The 21,617-nt window shown below is 38.7% G+C and overlaps 1 long non-coding RNA gene across 1 annotated transcript in view; it reads right to left on the bottom strand.

Annotated features, from left to right (window-relative positions):
• LOC125386144 overlaps positions 1–21,552 on the bottom strand; it is a 36,572-nt gene extending 15,020 nt beyond the window's left edge. The window contains exon 1 of the long non-coding RNA XR_007226028.1: positions 20,816–21,552. This is a non-coding gene — a long non-coding RNA (uncharacterized LOC125386144). The remainder of the gene's footprint in view (positions 1–20,815) is intronic.
• Between the last annotated feature and the right edge of the window lie 65 nt (positions 21,553–21,617).

Genomic DNA, 21,617 nt, shown 5'->3' with positions numbered 1-21,617 from the left:
ATTTGATTGTTTGTTCTTCAATGAATTTTCATAACGATATGCATTGGACTATCATTTCTTAAAGCCATTGAATAATAACTTATTCCTAAACGATTGCGAAGAAATAATAAGCTTATGTCTTCGACGAAGTGCAATGAAGCATGAAAGGATGTCGTTGATATAATACTGTCTTTGTTGGAATAATAATTGGTCATTAATGCAGCATAGACGATATGCAAGTAGCGTCATTTGTCCTATTAGACGGTCAATTGTACCGGTTACATTTTGCTATGAAAACCTAATTGTAAGATATCCCGGAAGAGACAGTACGATTGTGAAAGGATTTCACTAATAGTGGGAGCAATATAAAACCGCCAAATCGACCCGCAAGCGTGCATTGAAAATACGCGCTTCAAACAGCAAAGTGCTATAGAAACACTAAATTGAAATCATTAATGTATATCAGAAATACAAGTATCGTTACGATAAACTCGATGATCAATGGATTTTTGGGTGGAACTGAATGAATTTTGGACTGACTTTGAAAAGCAAGTAATCAATCATTGATAGATTCAACAGATTCATCAACATCCGAATCCAATTCAAAATTCTGTATTTAAATATGAATGTCGAGGATTACGCAAGAAAATTTAATAGAATACCAGACGGTAGAATTAAAGTTAAAAATGAACGGTTTCAAAAGAAACACCGCAAACGGCGTGATCATGCTAGACGGTACAGAATGTATCCTTGATAGTTGCCACTCGTTCATCGTCCTGTAGGCCAGTTCACTGACACCGCTGTACCATCAAGGAGTCCGACACTGTCAAGGTCCGCCAGTTCTTCTCAATGGTGTCGATCTGTCACGCAATTTAACTACGGTAGTCGACACGCCTTACCGCGAAGGACGCCCCTTCTGTCCTTCTGTCCTTTCCTATGACATAGTTTCCCTGTGTCGTTTCATTCTCTTAAACGTGTAATTTACAATAAGACAGCGTATTTCAATTTCGCATCCAATTCGTGATATTTCACTACGAGAAATTCTTTCACAAAAAAAGACGTATCAGTGAAACTCAACATCATATATATTTATAGGATCTTAAGTAAGTAATGAAATTATACGTACAAGTAATATATAATATATATTATATAATATAATATTTACGTATAAATGTATAAATATATAAATATATAATTATAAAACAATTATATAATAGTTATGTATAATAAATGCAACGTTATTGCTAATTCCTCTATTTGTTAGTCCCGGTTTTTACAGTTACATATATAAAGCGTCTGTACAATTTCATTAAAATTTATGAAATATAGTTAGCACAAAAGCCTGTTGCTATTAGTAGAATTGTTCGAAGCAAAAGGTAGGATCATCGCGAAGAGCAGGCTCGATTTAGAATGTAAGGAGGAGTGTTTTGAAAGAAGTTGATCGAGCATCTGCACGGCACATATGTTACCGCCATGTTCCGTGAACCTGCAAAGAATCGATTTATAACCCGGAAATCAAAACCTATGAGAATACATATTTTTTTCTCGTTGGAATTTATCTAACAAGCAGATTCATCCTGAGGGAACCTCCCTCTTTTCTTTTCTTTTTTTTTTCTTGGAGATTGCCAACTTGATTGGCTTCCCTTCTAATTACCCCCGTCCGAGATGAAACGGTCGATTAACTTCTGAAAATCTTTCACCCTCGTCTTCCATATGGTGGAACCCTTTTTAAATTGAAAAGGCTACCGTAAACGTTCATTGAACGAAATACAAAAATCGGAATCTACGATCAGAGATATTGCGCAACTGACGCCTTCGATATTCAATTTCCCATTTATATGGTTATACATATGCAATATACCTGCTTCAGGGAGTGGCATCTACAGTGCAGTTAGATCGAAACAAGGCTTCTCGAATGATCGTGTTATTGGTAGTAAAAGTCTTGGTCTAAAGAACGGCTGGTGGATGTTCGCTCGCACTTTCTTTCGCGAGCCCTTTCGTATATTCGGCCGGCGACAATAGCGAGCTTTAAATCGTCCCACACGTAGTATACTGTACAATCGGTACCGCAAGTTCCAGAGACACGACTTACTTGGTTCACTTTTGCTGGTTAACGGTAAGTCCGTCAAGAGTCAGTGAGTCAACGAGTCAACGGGGGCGCACACTGGTCCCCACGCACTCGCTCGATTGCTCGGGAATCGATCTTCCTACGTGCATACATGGTTACCTATACGCATCCTTTTTCTCTTCTTCTTTCTGCGTATCTTCTGTCTCGTTTTGTCCCCACCATTGACGATCGTTTTCTCCTTGTTCGTCTTCTTTATCCTTACCTGTGCACTTGTTAGATGACGCAATTCTTACGTGTCCATCGTATTCTTTTTAGCGACTTTGTTTTCCTTGTCTTTTCTCTCCTATTTCTAAATTCACATCCTTCTCGAGTTTATGGTATCAAAACAGGGTACTCATAATTTAAACTACACAATTTATACCTTTCCTCGTTTGGTTCATCATTTTCTTCTTTTATTCTCTCGTTTTATATCTCCTTCTATACATACATTTATTCAACGATGCACGTTTTCGAGGTTAACAACTCGAATATGAATCATTTTTGTCATTTTATTGTCTTTGTATCAAAGTGTGGACGTTTTAATTGTTTTTCGTCTACCAAAGAATCGTAAAACGTAGACCAAAGCATCTTCGTTACTTTTTTCCATGTATTCCGTTACGAACTAAGCTCGTGTTTGTTCGCATGAAAGAGGATTTTTATAGGCACCGAGAATTCTCATTCGAAGTGAAGCTAATTAATGTGCAAGCAAGGATGGAGATAATAGCAGGAAAGATGAAAAGAAGAGCAAGCTACGCGATTGTATCAAGAACTTACCAAGACTGAGATAACTGTATTCTACCTCCACTGTGTTTTATCCTTTCTCTCTTCCTCCATGTTCTTTCGGACTTGCTTTTCATTTCGTATCATCCTCATTAAGAAAGCTATATCTTTGAGACCTTTTCGTCTAGAAAAACCATATTTCCATTCCCTTTTTTCTCTTTTTTATGCAACAGGTAACGTTATTAAAAAACTGCGATGTAATTATTTTGCTCTATGTATTCTATTTTATTGATACTGTTATTAATCATGCTTTTATGCATGAGATTAGTGAGTTTGAAATTCCTAAGCCAAGAATCTATGTTTGGATTGTAAAAATGACCGACGTATAATCGAGTCAGAACAACTTTACTTCGATTACGTAACCTTGAACACCTTATTTTTGATGCTCGAACATGTCACGCTCTTTCGCCTCCTAACGATTCTCTATTTTCTCGGATTATTCAAGTAATTTATTGCAATGTAAGAAACTGACATTTTTTAGAATATAAAAAATATTCAGAACATAACGAATAGGCATAAGTCAAATTGAATCGCAGACTACTTACTAGTTATCGTTTCACAATTTTTACGTATAGACCATATCCTCCATCTTTTGTCAATTCTGAATCATATTATTATACCTAAATATTCTAGATTCTTCGTATCGAACGATTAGCATATCTGAAGTGCACGAATTTTCGCTCACATATTTAGCTAGTGAAATCATCTCTCTTCGTTGAAACAAAAGAAACATTCATGCGAAGTGAATTCTCGCGAATGCGTATCGTTCTCACTACGTGCATCAGAGGCACGAAGAAAAATAGCGCGAATAACCGCAATCGATGGATGTCGCGGAAAGAATCGGGAACTAGTAGGACGTAACTGGACATCGTCTGGAGTCGACGAGAAATTAACGGCGAATGACGTAAACGATACGACTCACAGATGAGAGAGTCTGGCGTTTTCCATTTCACCGGTGCGCTCGCAGAATTTCCCTCCGGGTTGTTCACTTTTTACCTCGGTCACCGAGTGCATATGCCCGGCATTGACGCGATTGCGTCGATTATCAGCATACGACATACGTGTTGCCAATACTTTCGATCCCGCGTGCTGATTTCATACCGATTTTCTATTACTATCGTCATTAATCAATAGGCACTAACGTTCCAAAGATTATTACTCGCTGGTGCATCGAATTATATAACGATCTTTCTGAAATCATTTTTCTGAACAATTTTTATTTATTATCAGTTAATCGACATGTGGATATTCTTTCGTTAAATACTTAGGAGTGATCTATCTGGTTACTTTGATCGTTGAATACGTATTTTGAAACGAAGCTCGGTTTCGAGCAATTGATCGGTCCGCTATGTAAACTGAAAATAACGTTGAAGTATGTCCATCTTCCAAACACGCGAAGAGTAGCTCTATCCAGTTGATTTTATTATGAAACGCATATTTTGGGGTGATCTTAGTTTCAAGCAATTGATTAATCTGCTATATAAGCGCAATGTCCTAGTAGCTATAACCGGCAACGTAACCCTACTCAAAAGTTTTATTATTATATCAGCTAAAACCAGCTTCAAAATTGAAAAAAATAACGCGTACATAATATAAATCACATAACGTAAAACAGCCTAGTCACATGCATCGTAATGACATCGAGGAGTGGCGTAAATATGATAAAGAAACTATATTAATACCTACATTAATAATTTTAAATATAACAATTTAAAATATACACGTAATTTAAAATTTACAACCCACAACCAAATTTCAATGTTATATTAAAAATAAAAGAACACCTTACAAGTTTTAAGCAGGAACGTAATATTCTATCCAGAAAAATTCAACATCAGTGCATGCACCAGGCAGCTTCCCATTACAAGGCCAGGTCAAAGATCCTAAACAACAAGTCGAACCTTTAGAAACAAGAAGTAGATAGTCGGTCGATTAAAAGTCCATCAAACTTGAACGACCTAATTTCCGGATAGTAACCCTTCCCCTCCTCAAGCGGTGACGCAACCTGCTGGTGTCCAGGTTTCCTCGTCCCCGTGGCTACTCCGGCCCCCACTGAGAGTCCAGGGAACCAGAGGAAAAGCACGGAGGGAGGTTTCGAGCCAGTCGACCGACTGAAATGCCGTCCACGTTGTAGCGGCAATACAGACTATATACCCTATACATATATACGTACGTACATACATGCATACATATCTATTCGCATGGTAATAATTCGATGACAGGGTTCGGTGGCTTGGTGGTGGTCACACACATGCATACACCACATACTCTTTCCCGTAGTTTCTGTTTGCGTGGCTGGTCGCGAACGACGTACACGGACACGTGCATCAGCACGAAATGGACACACAGGTAAGACGCGTGTTCACCAGGCTACACAGGCCGTGTGCGAGGCTGAGAGTGGGTTCATCGGACGCCAGCGGCCGCGGATTTACCGTTACGTCTTCTTGGCGAAACCCAGAGTCCACACCGGCAGGCTGCTTCTTCCTTCTTTCTTCTACTACGTTCTTAAGTGAGCTATCTTTTTCCTCCCTCTCTCGGCTCCTTGTGTTTCTACGACTGAATTCCAGCAACCGACGGTCAGCAGTTCCTTCGCCGAGAACCGGAAACGCAAATGTCTCCCTCGTGTCAGAATCTGGTCGAGGAATTGCTAGACTCGGTAATTTTCCGGCTCACGGAGTCGACTTTTTTCATAAATTTTGTTTTTTTAGTTAGTTTTGTCTTTATTTTTCTTTTTTTTTCCTTTAGTCGATCATTGTACAATGAATTCGAATTCCGGTGAATCTGTGTTTAAAATTTTTTACCCTCTAATCCCTTTGCGCATACTTCAAAAGTTATGACCACAGTAGATGTGTGTTCGGACGAAATATCGTATTATGAAATAATCATTCTGACGAACCTGAAGACCGAAATGCACATGCTTATAAGAATTTATATATTTGATTATTCCGACGTATTTGTCAGAATGACAATTCGTGGGAGCATACATTCACCGTAACAATACTCTGATCCTATTCTAATTTCGACACAAACAAGGTATGATCGTAATCGTTTTTCAGATCCGTGGTTTAAAAGTCTAGAAACTGAAGGTATGGAATTTAGAGATCAAGGAATTTCTAATGTCAAGGTTTCCTTGCTGCTTTGTCGACCCTCTTGTTTCTCTCTTGCCTTGTTTGTTTCTCCTTCCTCTTTGTTCTCTTAAAAGTGCAAAATGTGCGCAACAGATACCACTTTTCTGAAGAAAATGAGAAGCGCGATCGGTTGAAAGATGACATCAAGGAAAGTCCCAGGTTTGTAGAATTCGGAGGTCGTTGTCCCCTCTGTTCAAGGTTCTCTGAGTCACGTGTAAGATTCCGGCCACGCTTCGAGCAATCTGACCTGGAGCATGGCTGGAGTGAATCAATCCGCAACGTTATTCTATGGAAAACATCTTTCACATTATTCCAAATTAGCGTCGAACATGGACTATCGATTTTTCAACCTATTTTACTGACAATTTCTCAGGCATTAAACGCTAAAACAGCACTCAAATTTATCGTATATGGTTTAATTTACATAAAACGAAGATTTGCGCCAACAGTGTCGAATGATGCCTTCGCTAGCTTTCGAAAATTGTTGCTTCCTAGAAACGTTAAACGATGACGAAGCCTGCGAAGTTTTGATGAGCACGTAGCTGCTTGATCATTTTGATACCCGAAATAACAGGATGATATATCACGAAGAGTGAGAGAATTCTATCGAATCATGACGATTCATGACTCTGATTTTAAATAATTTTATTTGACGACAAATTTTTACAAAACGTTAATACACAAAAGTTATCTCTCTCTGATAACTTAAAATTCTTATGAAAGATTGAAAACTTTTTTGAGTACTAGATAATATGAATTTCTGGTTTCGTACATGTTTTCTATTAAGGAGCAGTTGCATAGATTTCGAGGAATCGCTGTAATAAACGAGTTCCGTTGCAGAGTGAGCGACGAACGGACGAGTTCCTGAGACGTGTTTTTCTCTGCGTAAGGCTAAGGCCACCTGTGCGAAGCCCCCAGCCTTCTACTTTACTTTCTTCGCGGTTCCGTTAAATACCCGACACCGAACGCGATCGCAAATCCAGGTGCGGAGGTCAACTTGCGTCAGGTTAGGGTTTCGTGCGTTTCTCCCCGCTATCCATGCCTCTGTCACGCATGCATGCGTACTCGCACAGGTGCGTTTACATCGGACCAGGTTACTCTTTCCTTGAAGCTACAATAACACTCGGCGACTGTGCATACTTGGTAAGAATAATTTCACTGCCAATTGTCATCCATGAAAATTAATTTTTCATTTTGACAGCATGATACTAGATAGGTAAAGATGGTTTTAATTGCACTTCTAAAAGTTACCTTGGGGTGTATCGTTCCATTAGTCTCCACCAAGTTAACATAAATATAAAAAAATGTTTATATAGTGGAAATAATACTACTACTCGTAAAACAGTCCTTCGTCGCCCGTTATTCTTTGACTGACATAATACTGCAAAAAAATATCAAATAAAAGGGTACTAACTTCGATACGAATGATTATATTTAGTTAAAAATTCCAACGTTTTACGTATCATTCGAGGAACATCACGCGCAATACTTATTGACATCCTACAAGCGTTCGTGTGTACGTTCTCTCGTTCTCGAGCAACACAAGCAGATGGACACCTCGAAGAACCGTTCCTCGCACACTCGATACCGCTCGTTCGAGAGTGAAACCAGTTGTTCCGATTTCGATCGGACTTTCCTAAGATATCTTCCTCTTCTTCGTAATCTTCCTTTCATTTTTTGCTGCTGTTCTCGCGAAATTACTAACATTGAAATTAAACTACCAAAATCTCGCATCATCCTTTCTAACTTTCGTTGTGCAACCGTTTTTATGATCTACACGCTATACTTAAACGTATGGAACATAGAATATTCTTCTACGAATATTCTCCACATTGTTCTCCATATTTTGTGTGATTTATGGCGATTTCGTCTATCTATCAAACCGCCAACTATCAAATCTAGTATTTTTCTTTGCAAAACGCAAGCTGTACTAGAGGAGAATCTTCGACGCGAATAAACTGCGAAACAAAATCGTCGTAAATCTGTAACGACGAGGGCGAAACGAGGTGCAGAAGGTGAAGGAAATGGAACTGTTCTTGGAATGGACGATTGCGAAGGGAGTGTCGGCAACAAAGGTATTTACACAAAAAATTCTGAGAATCTCTGTGGCAACTTTACAATCGAATGCAACGGGAAGGCAAATCAGATGTCGTCATGCTGGTACCCGCTGACTTCCTAGACGGTGTCTCCATATGCTGGCACGAAAGACCGATAAGCGACGATCGATCGAATGAAACGGGACGACACGCTGCTGCGCTTCCGCTACTACTCTTTTTATGAAAACTTTAGTATATCATTGAAACTTTTTATGTCAGGCGCCATACTTTTCTATGAATAATGGAATATTATGTATGAACAGACTGAATTTTTATGCGTTTATATGAAATTTAAAGGCAAAAAGATGCATAGAATGCACGCATAAGATATATAATAGTAGAGTATTATATGATAGGTAGATGATATATGCAAAAAGTATATAGAAGTATCCAAGATACTTGTTATAATATTAACGGATAAAGCAAATCTCTGCTAAAATTCCATTCTTCTCGTTGCGTTCGTAAAAATATAAATTTGCATAAACATCCGCAGCCTATTCCCGAGATACGAAAAAGTTGATTTACATCTTTCAAAGATGTAATTTAAGTAATATTATTACTTTGAAGTACTAAAGCTAACGAGTTTGCAATAATTCTTATCGGCTAATCAGACGATCCTTTGGTTCGCTGCTATATGTATATCGTAACGAGAAACGATTCCTTTCACGGATATTAATAATGGTCGTTTTTCTTCTATTCCTACGTTAATTACTTTAATTGCAAGCAGTTTTCCATTACTAATTGTCTTATTACCCGATGATAAAGTTCCGCGATAAACCTCTTAAAAGAAACTTAAATTCCGCAGCTAGATTTATTATGCTTCTGTTTTGACATACCGCTTTCAAAACCTAAAATGATTAAAATTTTCAAAGACTACTTCTTATAATTCCCCCATATTCTGCACCATTACAGACCGTCATGGAATCAAATCGAAAAATGTGATTACAGTGGCGTGTTCTGACGAACTGCTGTTTTGATCGCTGAAACATTTGAAGATCGAAACCTGTGTTGCCATAAGAATCTACCGTAGTTGTTCTACTTTGCATCTGCGTCAAAGAATACGTGAATCTCAAGAAAGATATTTTTCATCGGGTTGCCATTTTAAACAACATACTTCCTCAGTATGTGCATTAATCGTCAATCTGAAAACGTATCTCGAAGCAACATGATATTTGCAGCAAATATATATTTAGCGAAAAATTATCTTAAATGTATAATTCGTATTAAAATGGTGCGAATGTAAAATTGACTATAATATAATAATTAGTTAATATTAATAATTGACCGATTAAATGTTTTTCTGATCTCTGCTAAATACATATGTACCTACACTGAATGTTTCACAGTTGCTATGTATCTACATCTTCAGATTTCTTCCAAACTTTACCGACATAATTATAGTAATCGGCTTCCACTATAGTTAATGAAATTTCAAAATGTTCCATATAACACGCATAACACACATTCATAAAAACTTCGTACAAGCATATGAATACTTTTGCGAGCTACTGTACGTGAACGATCATCATATTCGACAATAGCTACGCAGACGTAGGTACCGTTGGCTAGGGAAAACCGTAGAATTCCGGAAAATCAGTCGCAACCAAACGTGATGTGTGCAACGAGCGCGCGCGTAATCGACTATACGGTACCATGGATCCGGTATGAAAGAAAAGGAAGAGCGTCGACTCGGAAACAAGACGTGCCAGCTGAACAATGGGACGCGGAACGCAGGATGATTCGCATCGCGTCGGAGTAATAACTTTTCCAGAGACAGGAAAATCGTTCCGGAGGTAGAGAGAAGGTGGAGCACGGTCATGGGAAGAGACCATTAGAGAGGCTTCCTTTGGCTGTGGCAGCAGTCATGGTAGTAACCATGGTGGTATTCATGGTAGCAAGAAACGAGCAACTTCGCCGTTGAGGAGGGTTTTGCGCTTTGCCGCGCGATTCTGCTCGCGTGTGCGACCGGAGGAGACCAGGTAACAGCGTTCCCGTGTTACCGGTCCGCGGCCACTGTAATTTATTTAATGTAAGCGGCACATCGTGGTTCGCGCGCGCGTACACACAGCCTGTGTGCCACGGCGTACTCACACGCGCATCCATTACGACTGCCTTACCTGTTACATAGCTTCACCGCTCTTCGTCTTGCGTACTGCGTGTACGCCAGGAAAATCTACTACCGGCAAGAGGTGTACCGATAAAAGTAAGTCTAACGTCGCGTATAGCTTGTAAAGCTCGGCGTGTTATAGTATGAACTTGGTAAAATTCGAAAACGTCGAGATTTAAGATAACGCTTCGAGTAAGATGGTGTACTTGTTGCTCATTTTTCGAGGAGTATCAAGAATGCGTTACAACTCTTATATACGTGTTCTTCTAACTAGGGAGTAAATTGGACTTTTATGAACTTCGCTTAATATGGTGTCGGTTTATTCTGCGAACGTGCGAATTATAGGAATCTCATGTTTAGATCTTTTAATCCCGTATCATTTTTGCTCCAATTATATTTCTCTATCGTTGCCGAATTTTTTTAAGTTGGAAGAGAGAATGAAATAATGGTTATCGATGTACACGATTGTTCGTTTCAATTTCTTTGCTGGAAGTTCTGCTAAAAGGTCGAACATCTTTCGAATATGGAAACATGAATCGAACATGAAAATTTAGTTAGTAGTATAAACAAAGAATCTTGGGTAAGCCGACATATATAAAAATATATTACAAATTTAGCGTCATAAGTATCATCACACATGACACAATAATTAATACAAATTTCCTATAAAAAATATGTATTTTTTGCATCTGATATTATAAATGCAGGAAACCTTGAAGATAAAGAGATAAATGCTTCGAATACCTAGTAGTTCTATTGCGCTGTCAAAAGATTAAAAGAAGCTCGTTATATCTCTATGTGTAGAAAACAAACTAATCTTTATTCGCATGACACGACTCAAAGTGGCGTGTTTGAGTAACGCCTGAGCTAGTCGATGATCCGCGGAGGGCGTCATTTTCACGCGACAGAGATTCATTCGTGAACCGGTGCGAATGATTTCTACCTTTCGAACACGCCACGGGAAAGTATCAAGTTGCAGAAAACACACGCGTCTGCTGGCCGTGCCTCTGAAAACTTCGTAAAATAGAAAAAGACGAGAACGGAGACACGAGGCGTGAATCGGTGAGTTCTCTCGATTCTCAGTGCACGTATGCTGAATCCTGCGGCCCTCCATCTCCTGCTTCAGCTGGTTTTCCTCGCCCCTTCTGCCGCCATTCTGCCCCTCTCTCTTCCTCCCCCTTTTTTTCTCTTTCTTGAGTTCTTGAGGTCAGAACCGTGATCACGCCTCACCTTCCTTCCCGTTCTTCGGCGTCGTGCATTCATTGGCCTCGCCTCCACACATCTTCTCGAGGTTATGCCGCGCGGCATTCCCCTGCGAACTTCGCGAATTTCGACCTTCCCCGATATAATGCTTCCCCGTATGCTCCCCGCTATCATCCACATGATGTTTTCGAGAAAATTCCAGTTGATTTTCAAGATCTCCTCACGATCATCGCAAACTTAATCAACTTGTGCAGGTAATTAAGTTGACGTAATCATTCAACAAATGCATAAGTAAGATTGGAGCTTTAACATTTTTAATGAATTTGCTGAATACTCCAGACGGAAGCGATCCGCTTGGATGGCAGGCGCCTAGCAGTTGCGATCGTTGTGAACTTCTTTAAATAAAAAGTAATATAATGATTTATATTAGCGAATTATCATTATTATGAGCTGATTATTTTTACGTGTTACTCCGAGATCATTTACAATCGTACTTACAATGTCGTCACAGCGACGACAACGGAATGCAGAATGATATTATTCGCAATCGTAACACTCGTACGTTATAGTGTAATAAGAATTGCGACTCTCTTCGAAGCATACAGAAGGTAAACAGACTTTTAGTTTTTTGTTTATTTTCGTTGCTAAGAAATGCACATGTATCATGTGTTATAGACTAATGAAAGAACCTCAAGCGCGAGGGAGGTGAAAAAAATTAATAAACGCGTATATAGCTTTTGCTGGATACATATACGCGTTCATAGCACTCAAAGAGATTAATATTTAAAATGATTGGTTTGCGTAAATGTCGATGTGAAAGTATCCGGAAAGTTTCGCAATATTTTCGCTGGAAAATAACATATTACTAACATATAGAAATATAAAAATATAAAAATATAGTAGAAATGTAGAAGAAATGAGGTGCACTTGTCGTATAACTATCGATCCCAAAAGAGGATCTCTAAGGATATATCAAGAGTTTTTGTATTTTCACATAAACCGCTGAAACTGAAAATTACGGAAATAATTCTATCAAATTACTCGAATATACAGAGTTATTAGACCGATATATTTACCAACCGGTGTATTATCTCTGCAGCAGGATTACAAATCCAGGGATCGAAGATAGCTTTAATTTGCAGAACAATCTCTACCTGAAAAATACGCGAAGCCATAAACGTGCGTGACAAGAATGACAGCCGGTGTTTTGTCAAGAAATCTCTCTTATCAGAAAAGGAGCAACGAGGGGAGAGCAACGTTGGACGTCGAAGAGCTTGGACGACTCGAGGTGGAACGGCTACGGAAAATTACGTTGTTACGAGGGCTGGTTCGCAGTGGCGCACGCTCGAGCGAACGCAACACATCTACCATTAAGAGGTCTCGACGGAAGAGGCCCTTAATTGGTCAAGCCGGCACGCTACCGCGGGAAGTGTACGGGACCTAAAGACGTGTCTTCGTCGTGCTTGCCTGTTACAAGATGCACGCACGCGCTCCTCTGTCATGGTAACACCTGAAATATGCACGCGCGACTTCGACACTCGTTGTCTCCAAGGAGCAAGATTTGTCTAACTTGTGCTTCCCGGAAACAAGACTTTTCTTCCTAATTTTTCTGTAATTTTTTATACCACTCCATATCCTGGTAGTGTAAAAATTGCAATAGTTCTGGATTTTCTGTTGTGATATTAAGAATTAGAAGGATTTATATTTAAATATAAATTATCTGTCCCACGGTCAAATATAGTATTGTAAATCTCACACTTTACATTCCATTAGATGTAGTATAATTACTAACGTCCTTGAAAATATGTATTTGATTATTTCGTATAATAATTCTAATACCAGAAATGCAAGATGTCGTAACGACAAACAAGTAATTATTTCCTATCTCGGCCATTCTAAATTTTTTGTTATTTTATCACACGACGTGGCCGTGGTCACACTGTCGATAGTTGGTAAACGAAACGAATTACAAAATTAAGACTTACAATGGTTCGATACTACGAGACACGCGATCATTCTTCGTCTACTAATCAAGTACCCTATTTTAGTCACAGGAGGATAGTATCGATCAATTAGTTGCACAATTTGTTCTTCGAACAAAGAAAAAGTTATTTTCAAAGCAACATCTAGTCACAGAAACCATTCTCCCTGTCTGGTTCATCATCCACGAAGCTCCTAACCCGACTCGTGTTAACGGTATATCAACTTGCGACGCAGCTACTCGGAAACGGCGTCTCGGCGACGCTGATCCCACCACGTGGATTCGAATTCCCCAGATCCTGGTGTTTTTGCTCTCTGTTCAAACAACAAGACGACTCTTGCGGTTTAATTACGCCTTATACCGACCATTCAATGCTTAGACTCGGAAATTATTTATGGTTCGCACGACTTGCGTCACGATCTGCGCAACACATCGCGCCAGCTTACATAACTACTGTTGCGAAAATTAATGCCCGCGAGCGATGGATGAAAAATATGACGCGACGATTGTTTTCTTGTCTTCAAAATGACGACAATACACCAATTCGTGAAATGTATCACGATCCCTACCCGGACAAGTTACACTTGATTTCTACGGTGGTTTCTATTTTCTGATAAGAAAAATGTAATGGAGGTACGAAATACACGTACTTATACGACGAAGTCGTAATTATAATGGCATAACAATAAACTGCTCAAGCATTGGTGGTACGCTGTAATTATAGTTTAACTGATATGATTATAAAGGATTAAATTCATAATATTGTAATTAAAATACATCAATGTACTACATAATTGTAAGTGAAAAGCGGAGAAGCGGCTCAAGTTCTTTCGTGAAACAGTTGCTCATATTTGTAGAACGTGGATTATAGTTTGTAAATATGCTGTCTCATTTCACACAAAGTAGATAGAAAAGCTTCGAAATGTTTCTACGAACTTAGAACAGTCGAACAAAATGCTCTTCTATAGATACAGCAAAATTGTTAGGATATAATCATAGCAACTGTTTCGAACGATCCAAGTATTTTTACCGATAATACAATAACAACGATCAGCCGCTACTCGGCAAAATATCTTTCATTAGCCACGTCCCTCGCGGCTACGATCGTTTGTTATTCGATCGGGCAATCTCGCGATATCGTACAGCTCGTCAGTAGTATAAAATTAAAGTGACCCGACGAGCGAGTGTTGAACGAATGCGGCAATAAAGTCTTAACTACGACTCGGCTCGGTATTGCGTGCGAGGTATATACATATGAGAGGTTAAAGGGTACTTTGGCTAGACGATGAGGCTACGGGAGAATCTGTCGGCCGAGGCGTGAGAAGCGACGACGTAGGTCTTCGCTCGGTTCACGACGACAATTATCACCGGCGGTCGCTAGGACGAGAGGCAGCGTAAAAGAAAAATTTTACGTTCCGGTGATTACGTAACGCGAGTCACGGTACACGTTGGCGACGGCCCGTCAGAATGAAAGGGACGCAAAGTGACGAGCAACGACCGGAACTCTCGAGGACAGTGGCACTGAACTTGAGGGAGAAAGAGGAGGACAGTGGCGAGTAGAGGAAACAAACGTCGAAACGTGTCGCCGTGGAAACTCGTATTCGACGACCGCCTTCCGTGACTAATGATAGGCCGGATTTTAGCGGCATCGGTTCGCTGATACGTAGGACACGAGCGTGTCGATGATAATAATCATGATCCAACTGATAGCGTTGACTGGATACACGGCAGAAAGATTCCACGTAAATACCTGGTATCTTGCGCTTAAGACGCAATCGAACGTGAAACATTTATTTCCGCTGGATCGGATGCTTCGAAAATCGTCGAGGTACTATGAACTAATCCCTTGGCTGTTCGAGTCGCAATCAATGTTATATCGTAATTGCTTTGTATTTGGTAGGTTTGCTTCAAAGGCTGTTCGTAATTTAGTTATTGTTAGAAATTTTCGTAACTAATAATCGATATTATCATTTATTTCCTATACCGAACATAGACCCATTGATGAACAGAAGGTTAATGTAAAATATAGAAAAAGATGGGATACGTAAGTTAATAATACGACGATATTGATATATTTCTAGCAAATTAAATTTTCCTACAAGGAATCTATATTTTCAAAGTGGAAAGAATGGGATTATACAGAATGACGGTAAACAATTAATGTCGAAAAAGTACTAAAAATAACATTAATTCGTTTTATATCAATTTCGTGTAACGCTAATCAACCGAAACACTCATAAACGAAGGAAATGATTAAATTTTTAAGTCGAAGGTAGAAGCATAAGCAATAAAAGACAGCTGTGTCACTGTAATCCCTTAATTACTACAGTAATCTGGCCATGGTCAGAAATGGTATATACTTAAATAATCGTGACAATTGGGCGTACATCAATTATCCCATAAAATTTATTGATATGTTCAATCTTCCAGTTATTCGTGGATTAGCCAGTTTTCTGACAACTCGAAGTATTGTTTGTGATAATTGACATGTCAGAAATCCCCTCGTTACAATGCAAAGTAATTTCGGAAATGGCTGCTGAAATTTCCCCGGTCGCTAACAATTACGTCGATGGCGTCCATTATCCTTCATAAAATTCCATAGGTGCTGCCCCTTGAGCCTGGCTTTCCGAACCCCTGCAAATCGCATCATGCTTTCTTTCTCTCGCTACCCCTCATCAACGTAAAAGTACACGAATTTCTACCTGCCAATTGTTTACACAGACCCTAACAACCCCTGATGAATCCACAATTCAACCATGCTGTATAATGGAAAAATTTGTTATGCGTTTTTGTTATGCGTTTTTGTTATGCGTTTATGTTAAATATAGAAGTAAAAACATTTAGAGAATTCAACCATGCTGTATCTACAATTAAACGACCTCGTGTAATGGAAAAATTTGTTATGCGTTTTTATTATGCGTTTATGCTAAATATAGAAGTAAAAACATTTAGAGAATGTATATGATATATAGTATGCGTAGTATAGAAGTATTTTTATACTTGCTACGTTCTTTCTATAATATGTAAGTAGTAATACATGTAAGAATTACGAATTTCTAGAAAATTTTTTTTTCGATTTATAAAAGCTTAATATCGAATAAATATTCGTAACTTAGTTAAGACGCGTGTCTATCTGTCTTTGAATGTAATTGAACATATTTCGAATCATCAGAACCAAAGAAGTTAGTTTATCAGTACCTTAAGTATCCTAGGTTCTGTGTAATTACGTTTTTATATGGAATAACGTGTTACGAGTTGTCACGAAGGATCAAGGTAATTCGCGCACCGATATTGAAGGACAGGCTATTTATGCGTAAGGATATTCGATCACCATTGTATAACTACGCAAATGCGCACCGACGCTATTTAAATACTTTTGTGCGCGCTAGATATGGAATACGAACATGGAATACATTTCGGAAACTATTCACTAGAAATTCTCCCGGTTTTGCATACCCATTGCTTCGAAGTAAAAGCTTCGTTCGAAGAGAACTTTGGCTGTTGCGAAACATGGAGCTCTGAGAAACGTGTTTCTCGTTAAAAACCGAACGACCTCGTTAGACCAACGCGATACTCTAGCTAACAGATTATCCTGCACGGCCCATAAAAGCAATAAGAGGAGCATGTGTCAGCGAACAACGTAAAGATTAATAGACGTCGAACGACGCGTGGCCACATGGAAGAAGGTTTATTAGCGCGAGCGATCGATCGTTCCATCTCATTCCGTTCTCCGTTTCTTCGGTGCGTCTCTCGGCGTTAAGTTTTCCCGGGAATACGTAACAGTTCTTTCATACCTGTTTGCCGGCGTGGCCGGTCACCGTGCTGCTGCAACCGATCCCCACCATTTTCTTGCCGCTACCGCGGTCGGTTGCAGCGAACGGTAGGCAACAAGAGTTGCATAAGTGTTTCTCTCGCCTCGATCTCGACCTTGACTTTGACTCTTGATTACGACCACGATCACGACCAAGTAACGACGCCAGTCAACGACGAACGGTTTCGCAAGCCGTGTATAGTCGTTCGAGACGTAGCTTTGTTAGCTATTACATGGCTCTGCGGTATGTTCTATCTCTCTTCTTTCTCTTCTTACTTACTGAGAGAACACCGAGACAGCTTTAAATGGACCTTTTCTATACCAGTAACCAGGACGATTCATGTTTATATTTGCCGCCACTTTTTTACCGTTCATATAATTTATCGCCAAAATTAAAAATTATCTAATTATACGCAGATAGGATAGCGTACGGTTGATTCGAATAGAGTAAGAGCACCTGATTTGATATTTATCGCTTATTACGGTGGAAATCGTTTATCACTTTGATCTTCAGGGTAATTTGAAATTGACAACACAGAGATTGTAACTGTAATTTATTAATACGTAACCTTGACGGTAGGATATTTTCAAAACTTGGAACATTGTAGAGACATTATTTTCGTTTTACGTTTGTATATTTCCATTAATTTCTCATTTCTTATCGTTTAAAAAATATGGGAAATAATGAAGAACATATTAACATCGATTTCGAAAAATAGTCGATCATTTGTTTGATTGTTGTTACTATATCTGCTGTAGGGAAGCAATCGAATACATAGTCCTCACGCGGTAATGATTAAGAAGAAGCGAAGTTCGGGTAAAAGATGAAGAAAGACGTGGGTAATGAGTCGGTGAGTTAATGAGAGTTCGAGAAGAGAAAGTAGGCGCTCTCTTCTTGCTGGAACACTTTTGATGAATTCGCAGATACTTCTGTTAAGTTGCCGAAAATCATACCGATCGATACTCGTTCAGGAGCAATAAGTTAGCGTCTTCTTAATTGACTCTGCCATCGTAAACTCGCCTGTGAAAAAATTAATGCCTAACGGCGATGTTTACGATCTTTCTCAACTCTTTGATAATTAACTAATATCAGTAAATATCCAAAATGATATGACGCAATATGACTAAAAGTTAAATTCGCGAGATAAAAATACCTTGCTAATTATAACTATTCTAGGTATTTTCCTACTAATAGAAAAACATTTTTTTAATCTTGGAATATTTTATCTTGATTTCCAAAGATAAACAGCAATGTTTAACGAGAGTAAACGTAATAAATTATTATGCGAATATGCTGAGTGATACGTTAATTTAGCCGTTCATTTTATTTACAAACGTCCTGATGTGTTATGTGAGATTTCATTATAGGAATTAATGGATCTCATGCTTATACAACAAGTCAGTCTATGTATGTTATTTTTGTTAGATTACATATTTTACGCAGTAAACTTCATACCATAGTATAAATAATTATAAGGAATAAAAGAGAAATGAGGGTAGTGACACTACTTCGTAGACACCTTTGTGTTAAAAGTTGTATATTCTAGTACGTTCACAAGGCAATTATGGAATTAACAGGCTCTGAAGTGCAAATAGGATTTTGCTTGATCGTAAAATAAAGAGAATATGGATGTATAAATCCTCATAGGTAAATGGTTTGTTGATCCTTTAGCTTGTAAATGGAATAAAACAAGTAACAGCTTTGTACTTTACATAATGTTGTTCTAATCTAAGGGAAAATATGAATTACTTTTTTCATTGTTTTTCATTGTTAAAAAAAAGCCATCAATTCGAATAATATAAGAAAAATGTGCACAGAAAGAAAAAAATCATATGCAGATAACGATAATATATAATTGTACAATTTTTCTGCTTTTCCATATCCTAATACACGTAGTATTAATAGACTTGTAATTTATACATTTTTATAATACGATGCCAGATCGAATCAAATAAATCTTCTATGACATTTCTTTCTATCCAACAGGAAGAACATTTTATGCGCCTGATAAAAGATACAAAGATGATTTCTTCCTTAACTTCTGTTACCTGTTCTTTACATCTCATTTCGAAAAGAACTTTGCCCTCAAATATTCATCTTAAAGTCACAACATGATACATTCCCAAAATACCTTTACTCTATATCTTAACTTCGTTTGTGTTAAAAAAAAAACTCATCGATTCGAATAATTAGAATACAATAATATTTGCGATTCGTTAGAGTTTTCATTGAAACAACACTTCATAGAAGAAAAAATGATTCCCCGGAGGAATGAATTATTCGTGTTCGAATTTTTTCACATTTTCAGCGATTCTCCTGAGACTACAATCGGGAGAAAAATCTTTGCATGGTCCCTACGCGTTGCTCGAGATTCCATCTTGGGGACGCGTGTCTCCCGTGAAGAAGGTTGCAAACATCCAAACCTCTACTGGATTTTTTCTTATAATCTTGCGTTTCCCATACGAGATGCAGCAAGATTTAGAGATACCTGCCGAATTCGTGCTGCGGCCAAGGGCATAATTCAAAGTTGACGTTTGTTGGCCTAAATTCAAACAAGTGTTTCTATCCCAAGTGAGAAAATTTCCACGAAACCTATCGCTTCGAACGTTTTTCAACTCCAAAGGAAAAAAATCGAAAAGATTTTACTCGTTCATGCCCTTCACTGTTTTATTTTTCTCTTCCTTTCTGTCTTTGTAATCCTTTTTTTTAATAAATTTTTATGCGCGTGACTCTCGATATTAACGTTTCCGTGATATTAAAGATTCTCATCATCTGCTCGATATTGTTCTTACGACAGCTCTGTGGACATTTCAAGTCCCTGTGAATTGAATCAGTCAGATAGTCAGTGTAAGAAACGGGAAACAAGCCTGTGACGAGAACTGTCTATGAAATCATTAATAATATTTAATAAATAATAATCGTTAACCGGTGTCACAAGCATGGGCAGAAATTCGACGTGCATAATTCTGTGAATCTACAAGACGAATAAAGAGTTTCATACAATTTTTAATAGTTGCGGTTTTCTTGACTCTCCTTGATTTGAAGTTTTAAGAGATACGTAACTGAAGGTTCCGACAGTATGCAAATTCTTAAGTGTCTATAAAGTACAATATTCTTTATCGATTAAAAAGCTTATATTAATGGCCAACGATTCGATAGGAAATATTTTCTAATACTCGCATCGCGTCTAATACTCGAACGTAGTAAATGCGAATATGTAATCGCTTTTTACACGCAATACCGTATTACGAATATTACGCAATATCTGTGACATGTTTCCACAGAACGTTCTTATTCCAGTTTTGACAACGTATCTTTTATATTTTTAATATTAAAATTATCACATTGTATCAAACTTAAAGGACCTTCAAAGCTTTTTATTCGAAGTAACTTTAACGCTTCTTTAAATCTGATTTTACGTCGTATTCATTTTTCTATTTATGTAATAAAGATTATAATAAATTTAGTCACATTTAAAACACCCTGTAGATACGTGGTTAGGTACCTGAAGCATAACAGCGTGATTCAAACCTAAGCCGCTATGTGTACATAATGGATAGAGCTAGGTACTTAGCTTTAACAATGAGTCAAGTCCATCATAAACCAGTATACAAATACGTACCTAGGTTGTTTATTGAAGAATCGTGCATGCAACTGCAACGAATCACACGGATAGTGTAGATCCGAGGAAGTTGTTCCTTTCTTCTTTGTTGTACATGTTAATAACTTTAGCGCGCTGAAATATTCATCGGTCATCTTTACGGAAGTGCTGTGCGTCGTAGTTCACGATCTCGAGAGAAGCTCGTATGTATCTAGAACGACGATCGTTCGTTCCGAGACCGTGCATCAACGACTTTTCGCAGGAACGGGGACAATTTTGAACAACCCGCTGCGCTGTGTGAATGAAAAACCGGTAGTGCGTCGGCGCGACCGCGTTCGCGCATTTACCGTAAAAAGAGAAAAGTGTACAAAAAATATCAACCCGTGTCCCGGGTGACGAACAAATTGACCACCGTAAAGACAATATACAACCGAGCAGTAAAAGAATAAGGGGAAGAGGATAAGAAAAAGGTAAAAAGAAGAAAAGAGACGAGACACAGTCAGGATAAAACTATAAAACGCGTCTCTGTTAAAAAGAGACGCGAACGCGAGACGAGGAAGGGAACCGGTGCGAGAGGAGTGGTAGGGGAGAGGGATCTCGTACGCTTCAGCACACGTACGATGCTCCGTTACGCGCATGCGCAGTCCCACGAGCGGTTTCCATCTCCAACAGGACACTGCGCGCCACAGCGGACCCCGTACACTGCTAAAGCGACCAAATAATCCGGATGGACTGTATAGCACGCCAGCCGCGCTGGAGTGGGGAAGCGGGGCCTGTTGGTAGAGTAGCAAAGTGGGGAGAGATCCAGTCGGTGGTGGGGACA

Source organism: Bombus terrestris, chromosome 12 (genome assembly GCF_910591885.1).
Source record: "Bombus terrestris chromosome 12, iyBomTerr1.2, whole genome shotgun sequence".
NCBI classification, from domain to species: domain Eukaryota; kingdom Metazoa; phylum Arthropoda; class Insecta; order Hymenoptera; family Apidae; genus Bombus; species Bombus terrestris.
Note: the sequence above shows the minus strand (reverse complement) of the source record. Positions and strands in the feature narration are given on the sequence as shown.